The following is an 8,195-nucleotide window of genomic DNA, read 5'->3' on the forward strand; positions in this document are numbered from 1 at the left end:
CAATTGTTAGATCATTTTGGTGGATAGTCCCTTTAAGGATTATGTAGTGTCCTTCTGGATCTCTGACTACAGTCTTTAGTTTAAAATCTAATTTATCTGATATGAGAATTGCTTCCCTAGCCTTCTTTTGAGGCCCATTGTCATGAAAGATGCTTCTCCATCCCCTCACTTTCAGTCTTGGTGTATCTTTAGGTTCAAAATGGGTCTCTTGTACACAATATATGGATGGGTCCTGTCATTTTATCCAATCTGCAACCCTGTGCCATTTTTTGGGCGCATTTACGTCATTCACATTGAGAGTGATTATTGATAGATACGTTTTTATTGACATCGTGTTACTTTTGAAGTCTTTCTTTCTGTAGACCATCTCTATATTTCTATTCAATGCTATTCTCAGGATTTTTCCTCTTTTAAAGAAGCCCCCTTAATATTTCTTGCAGTGTCAGCTTGGTGGTTGTATAGTCTTTTAAGCCTTGCCAGTCTTGGAAACTATCTCTCCATCCAATTTGAATGTCAGTCTTGCTGGATAAAGTATTCTTTTTTTTTTTAAAGATTTATTTATTTATCACAAGTAGGCAGAGAGGCAGAGAGAGAGAGAGGAGGAAGCAGGCTCCCTGCTGAGCAGAGAGCCCGATGCGGGGCTCGATCCCAGGACCCTGGGATCATGACCTGAGCCGAAAGCAGAGGCTTTAACCCACTGAGACACCCAGGCGCCCCTGGATAAAGTATTCTTGGCTGCAAATTCTTCTCATTTAATGCCCTGAATATGTCTTGCCACCCCTTTCTGGCTTGCCAGATCTTTGTGGACAGGTATGACGTTCTTCTGGTGGGCTTTCCTCTCTAAGTAAGGAGCCATTTTTTCCTAGCGTCTTTCAAAAGATTATACCTACAATTATGATTCCTCAATTTGACTATCAGGTGTCGTGATTTTTTTTTGTAAAGTGTGATCTGGGGTGGAGACCTTTCAGCCTCTAGTTACATGAATGCTGGTTCCATTCGTGAGATTGGCAAAATTTTCATGAAGAACTTGTTCCACTATATCTTCTAGACTTCTTTCTTTCTCTTCCCCTACAGGGATTCCAATAATTCTGACGTTGGAACATTTCATGGCATCATTTATTTCCCTGATTCTGTTTTCGTGGTTTCTAAGCTGTTTGATCCAGGATTTCCTCTGATCCTTTCTCTCTATCTGTTTGTCTTCCAGATCACTAATTCTATCATCTGTCTCAGTTACCCTAGCTTTGAGAGAATTTAGATTAGATTTGAATTCATTTAGAGCATTGTGAAGCTCTTCCCTGGTAGCTTTCAGCTCTTCCCTAACATTGAAAACATGATTTCTGATCATTTTCAGTTCAGCCCTAATCAGTTCCATTTGGCCATCCATGGCTTTCTTTAACCTAGCTATTGCCTGGATAATTGTTAGCCTGAATTCTCTTTCCGACATATTGTCTATGTTGATAGCCGTTAGCTCTGTTGCAGAAGGTCCATCCTCTGTATTTTTCTTCTGTTGGGCATTACTCCTCCTAGTCATTTTTGTGGGAGATTACTGAACAGATGTAGCTGGATGTACTGACGGTGATGCAGTCAAGGTGCGCCCGTGAACACTTCTGAGCAATCAGGATTCCCCACCTAAACGAGAGACAAAAGAGAAGACAAAGAAAAACAGAGAGAGAGAGAGAGAGAGACAGGAAAGAAAGGGAAGATGAAAGAGAAGGTTCAGCCCAAATGGGCCCCAAGGTAAGATTTATGAAGTATACAAACAAAAACAAACATAAAGACTGATAAAAGTATATGACAAGAGAAAAAAATTATATATATATGCAAATAAAGGAAGAACCCCTCAAAAAGAACTCCAAGTGTAAGATTTATATACTATCAGGACAAATACAAAAACACAGAAACAGTAGTGGAAGAAAAAGACGGGAGAGTGGTTATAAATTCTCAGTGTGGCAAGGAAGGTTGTTTTGATTCTTCCTGGATGTATCTTGATATCTTTGTTAAAGGACTCAACTTTCCTAAGATAAGTGGGGATTAAAAATTGGTTTACTTATAGGGGTACTATTGATTGGGCAGAGGGTGTTACTTTGAAGTTTAACTCTCTATGAATATTGGAAAATAAAAATAAAAAGGAATAAGCTAGACTAAACTAAACTAAAATTTTAAAAGATAAATTCAAAAAATAGAAATATGAAAGAAAAACATAAGTGTATGTATCAAAAAGTTCAGGTTAGAAGGTTATTATGGAATTTTATGTACTGGACAGCTCACTGTGATGGTAAATAGGTTTAAAAAATTCTCTATATATCAAAAATAAAAAAGAACCAGAATAGAGGGAACGAGTAAAAAATAAAGGTCTTCCTATGAAGTAGTGGTGGTTGTTCTCTTGTTCTCTTGTAGACTTTTTTTTTCCTTTCTTGGTTTGTTTTCTGGGGGCGGGACCTGCCATGTGGGTTTTCAGTCAATGATGTTCCCTGAGTTAAGTCCTCCCGCCCCCCTCAAGGTGGTGGGCTCTGAGGAAACTGGTTTTTTTCAGGCTTTTGTTCTCTGGCGGTTTTTATGTTTGTTCACTTTTTATTTCTCTCACCTTGACCGCTTTTGATGTTTTTTGTAATTTTAGAGGAAAACAAACTGCACTCTAACCTCCCTCTCAGACAGAAGCCTCAGTCTGGCTGCAGAGCCCAAATAAGTTCCCCCTTGGCTCCTGGCAGAGCAGGTTCTGAGTCGCGGTCCCTGGGGATGCAGGATCTTTTGCTTGTACCCAAAGCCACAGTAGTGGCGGCTCTCTGGGCAGCTCCAGACTGCCAGAGAGGTTCCACGCAGAAATCGCACACTGAGATTTTCCTGCTGGCCTGGGCTGGGAGTGCCTGGTCTTCCTGGGTCTAAGAACGCCCGGCTTGTGCGCACCTCTTTCAGGGGAGGCTGTGGGTCGCGCGCAGGTCTCAGGCTCTGAGAACAGGGCACAGTTCTGAAAGCACCAGGCTGCGCCTTCAGACACCTCTCTGGGGTTAGAGTTTGGTGCACACGTTAGGTTCTGAAACAATGGCGTGTATCAAAGGGCGCAGGCTGGGCCTTTGTACCTCTCTCAGGGGAGGATAAGGGGCACGCACATCTCAGGCTCTATAGCAGTGCTCACGTGTTCTGTCATTGGGTATGGCTCCCATCCCCTCACAGGAGCTGGACCCCACGCGTTCTTGGGCAACCTGGCAGCTTAGGGACCAAGACCTGGTTTCTCCGCCACACTCTCTGATTCAGTGCCAGGGGAGGCTGTCCTGGGACCAGGGACTTAAGCGCCTGTCCCTAGCCACCCCATTTCCCACAATCCCCCCCCCCCCCCGCGATCCTTTGCTCTTTTGGAGTGCTTTCAACCAGTCTCCAAGTTAATGCTGGTCCCCAGACCCAGGGCACTCTAGTATTGGGGGTATTACTTTCCAATCTGTAGCCTTTGGTGGCTCCCTCCCCCTTTTGTTTTTCTTCCAATATCAGTCCACCATTCCCACACTGCTTTACCTGCCCACTGGCGTCTTCTGCCCCCCCAGAGATCCAGACATGTATAATTCTGATCTCAGGCTGATTTCATGGATGATCAGAGTTCTTTGGTAGATAATCAGCTCACTTCAGGGTACAACGTGAAAAGCCTTCTCCTCCTACTTCCTCGCCATCTTGTCCTCCTTCTTGTTATATCCTTATCTGATTTTTATATCAAAGTTATGTTGGCTCCCTATAATGATTCCTTCTAGGTATTTTGCAAGATTTTGAGGAAGAATGGTACTAATTCTACTTTAAATGTTTGAAAGACGTCTCCATTGGAGTTGTCTGCTGTGGAATTTTCTGAGTTGATTACTGATTAAATCTCTAGCTCTTTCCCATGGTGCACCACTGAAGATCCTGGTGTACCATGGTGTACCATGGTGTGCCATGGGTCAACCTCCGGCCTGGTGTTACCAGTATTGTAATAACAAGGTGTATCCAAAGTCTTGCTTCTGCAGAGGTTTTTTGTTGTTGTTGTTTTGTTTTTGTTTTCTTTTTAAGATTTTATTTATTTATTTGACAGACAGAGATCACAAGTAGGAAGAGAAGCAGGCAGAGAGAGAGAGGGAAGCAGGCTCCCAGCTGAGCAGAGAGCCTGATGCGGGGCTCGATCCCAGGACCCTGGGATCATGACCTGAGCTGAAGGCAGAGGCTTTAACCCACTGAGCCACCCAGGTGCCCCTTGTTTTTTGTTTTTAATGCCCCAAATCTGCATCTCTTACCTAGAGTGGAAGAAGGCAGATGTAGATGTGTTCCCACTAAGTGGCCACAGGTGTCAGAGGAATATGACACCTCTCTTCTGAAGCCCTGGAGGCTGTCTGTATTTGTGCCATAAAGTACATGGTGAAAAGCTGTAGCAAAGCTGGTCTTCACATCTTAGTGCAACTTCACCCCCTCCGTGTCATCTCTAGCAACAAGATATCCAATGCTGTGGCTGATACGCTCCATACAGATATGTGGGGTGCCTTTAGAAAATCTCAGGGCACAGTGACCTGTGTTCACATAAACCATGTCATGATGTCCATCTGTAGGAAGCTGCAGAACAAGGTGCATGTGACTGAGCCCTACACAAAGCCAAGTTCAAGTTACCTGGCTTCTAGAACATCCACATTTCCAAAAAAAGTGAGGTTGTACTAAGTTTAATGAAGATAAATTTGAATACATTATGGCTGAAAATTAGCTCATCCCACAAGGCTATGGGGTCAAATATGTCCTTAATTGTGGCCCCCTGGACAAATGGTGAACTCTGAGCTCATAAAAGCTTCTGCAGTGTCTCTACTTCTTCATTTGCACCAATAACTTATTTTCTGTCAAAAAAGAATCTCTTTATTATTGGTTTGTTCAGATGATATATTTCTTCCTGATTCAGTTCTGGTAGGTTGTATATCTCTAGAAATGTATCTGTATATTTCACGTTATGTATTTTGCTAGTAAAAAATTGCTCATGGTAATCTCTTATGCTTATATATAATTCCATAATGTCAGTTTTAATGTCTCCTCTTTCATTTCCAATTTTATTTGAGTTTACTTTTTTTTTCTTAATCTAACTTATTTTTTTGAAGAACCAGCTCTTGCTTTCACTGATCCTTTCCATTGTTTCTATGGTCTCTATTTATTTCTGTTCTGATATTTATTATTTCCTTCCTGCTCTAAATTTGAGCTTAATTTTGTTCTTGCTTTTCAAGTTACTTGAGATGTAAAGTTATTTTTTATTTGAGATATAAATTTTTAACATGCAGTAATTGCAATAAAACTTCTCAAAACTGACCACTTTATCATTAAATAATGATCATTGCCTTTTGTTGCCATTTTTTACTTAAAGTCTATTTTGCATGGCTATCCTTTTCTTCTGTAGTCTTCATTCACTTATTTTCTATTCTATTTGCTTGAAATGTCATCTTCTTTTTTTTTTATTTTGAGCTTATGTGTGTGATATATGTCTCCTATGGGCAGACATAATGGGATTTTTCTTCCCTCAGCCATTCTATGTGTTGGGTCCGTTATGAAAGGAATAAGACTGAGACAAAGTTACACAAAGCCTTATTCTATGCCAAGCATTAGAAGTTAGACTGATCGGCCAGGGAAACGAGCCTGAGACAAAGTAAAAGTTATGTAAAGCTTTATTCTATGCCAAGCATTAGAAGTCAGACTGAACGGCCAGGGCTGCCTCTGAAGAGAGGGACACCCCTTGGTCTTACAGGCTAGTTTTTATAGGGCACAATCGCAGACATCTGCACATGTGGCTTTGGCTGATTGGATGTCTCCTACAGGTGTGTTTTAGTAACGGTTACCTGGAACCAATACTAGTAACTGTTGAGGTGTTTATTAAACAACAAAATGGCCTTGTTTTAGGTATGTGTTTTAGTAATAGTTACCTGGAACTGGCCTTGTTTTAGGTGTGTGTTTTAGTAACAGTTACCTTGTTTTAGGTGTTGTGTTTTAGTAACAGTTACCTGGAACCTAGAGCAGTAACTGCTGAGGCTTTTATTAAACAACAAAATGTCTACCTAGGCAACATGGAGTCACTATGGCTAAGTAGGCCCAGGCAGGCCCTAGGGGGTTAACATATTTTAACATGGAATCGACCCCAACATATGCTTTGTGACTAGAAAGTTTAATACATTTGCAACTTATGCAATTATTAATATGTACTGCAATGATTACTATCATTTTATCTTTTGTCTTCTGTTTATTTTTTGGTCCCCATTGTTTCTTTCTCTCTCTCTTCTTTTGTAAGCCAATAGTTTTCCATGGTGATTTACTCAGTTTCACATGTTTGTTTGTTCAAGTTTTGCATCCAATGTAGGTATTTGTTCGGTGGTTACCATAAAGTTTACACAATCATTTTTATAGATAAAATAATTTTATTGTTTCTGCTGATAGCAATTTATCTTTACTTGCCTGTAGATGTCTCATCCTTTTATTATTCTCCTTTTATATTTTAATGTTACAATTTATCTTTTTTTAATTTTTTTTTATTTTTTAACTTTATTTTATTTTTTCAGTGTTCCAAGATTCATTGTTTGTGCACCACATCTGGTGCTCCATGCAATACATGCCCTCCTTAGTACCCACCACCAGGCTCACCCATCCCCCCACCTTCTCCCCTCCAAAACCCTCATTTTGTTTTTCAGAGTCTACAGTCTCCCATGGTTTGTCTCTCCCTCTGATTTCCCCCAATTCACTTTTCCTTTCCTTCTCCTAATGTCCTCCAAGTTATTCTTTATGCTCCACAAGTAAGTAAAACATGGGAAAATTGACTCTCTCTGCTTGACTTATTTCACTCAGCATAATCTCCTCCAGTCCGCTACATGTCTTTTTTTTTTAACTTGAGTATAGTTGGCACACTATATATATATAACACAGTGATTCAACATTTCTATGTTATGCTAAGCTAAGCATGGGTGTAGATATCATTTTTTACCATACAATATTAGTATATTATTGACTATATTCCTTATATTATGCCTTTAGTTCCCATTTTTTATTTATTCCGTAACTGGAAATTTGTTTTCCCCATTCTCCACATTCTTATTTCTGAGATTCCTTTTAAATTACCATCTTTTTTTTTTTTTTTTGCTCTTTTCAAAATTCTTTGTCATTGGCTTTTGCAACTTTAATATACTATATCTTAAAATAAGGTGGTTTTACATTGAGATAGTAGGGCATTTTATTAGCTTCTTGGACTGCATGTTCAGTTCATCCCACAGACTGGGAAGTTCTCAACTAATTTTTCTTTAAATAAACTCTCTGTCCCCTCCTCCTTTTCTTTTACTCCTGGTTTTTATGTTCACTTTTTCTAATGGAGTCTGATAAATCTTGTCAAATTACTTCAATTAGACAGAATCTTATTTTTATCTCCTTTTTCACCCGAATCATTTCTACCTTTTTATTTTCTAGATCACTAATTATCTCTTCCATCTAATATGCTCTATTTCCAATGTTTTCCATTGCATTTTTTATTTTATTTATTGAGTTCTTCAGCTTCAGACTTTCTGTTGACTTCATCTTTAGAATTTCAATCTCTTTAGTAAAGTATTCCTTCTGTTTATTAATTTTATTCTTGAGGTCATTGTATTACCTTGTTGAGTTTTCATGTAGCTGGTGGAACTCCTTTGTAACAGCCACTTTGAATTTATCAGTTAGATTGTAAACTCGATAACTTTGGATTCGGTTGCTGAAAAACTTTCTTTTTTGTGATATATTACTACAATTTTTTGTCGTGTTTGATAAAATGTTCAATTTTTGTTGCATTTAAAGTAGCAAATGTCTTTATTATTTAGGGAAGGCTTTGTTTTCTTTTATTTTAACAGTTCACAGATTGACAGTTATGAACCTCTTTGTGTTTTCCACAAGGTGGCACACATTTTTTTTTTTTTCTCCTACCAGAGCTGACTTGCTACTGAAGTTGGGAGCAAAAGCAGCATTATTATTATTTAAAGCTGACAGGAAAAAGAGAGTGAGTGACAAACTAAATAAAAGGCTCTTTTGTACAACTGAAACTAGTTTAACACTGTATGTTAATTTTTCTTATTTAATTTAAGTCAAAAAAATCTGGCAGAAAAGTAAAGGGAATCTTGTGGTACAGTGGGGGAAAATATATACTTAGCACCCCAGTAGGGGGCCCCTGAGTAGTGTTGGGGGTCCCAGAAGTCGATGGTCCAGAA

General features: G+C 39.2%; 1 pseudogene; it reads left to right on the forward strand.

Moving 5' to 3' along the window:
- The first annotated feature begins 3,915 nt into the window (after positions 1-3,915).
- LOC116585746 lies at positions 3,916-4,771 on the forward strand (annotated as a pseudogene).
- Positions 4,772-8,195: the final 3,424 nt, after the last annotated feature.

Source organism: Mustela erminea, chromosome 3 (genome assembly GCF_009829155.1).
Source record: "Mustela erminea isolate mMusErm1 chromosome 3, mMusErm1.Pri, whole genome shotgun sequence".
In the NCBI taxonomy this organism is placed as follows: Eukaryota; Metazoa; Chordata; class Mammalia; order Carnivora; family Mustelidae; genus Mustela; species Mustela erminea.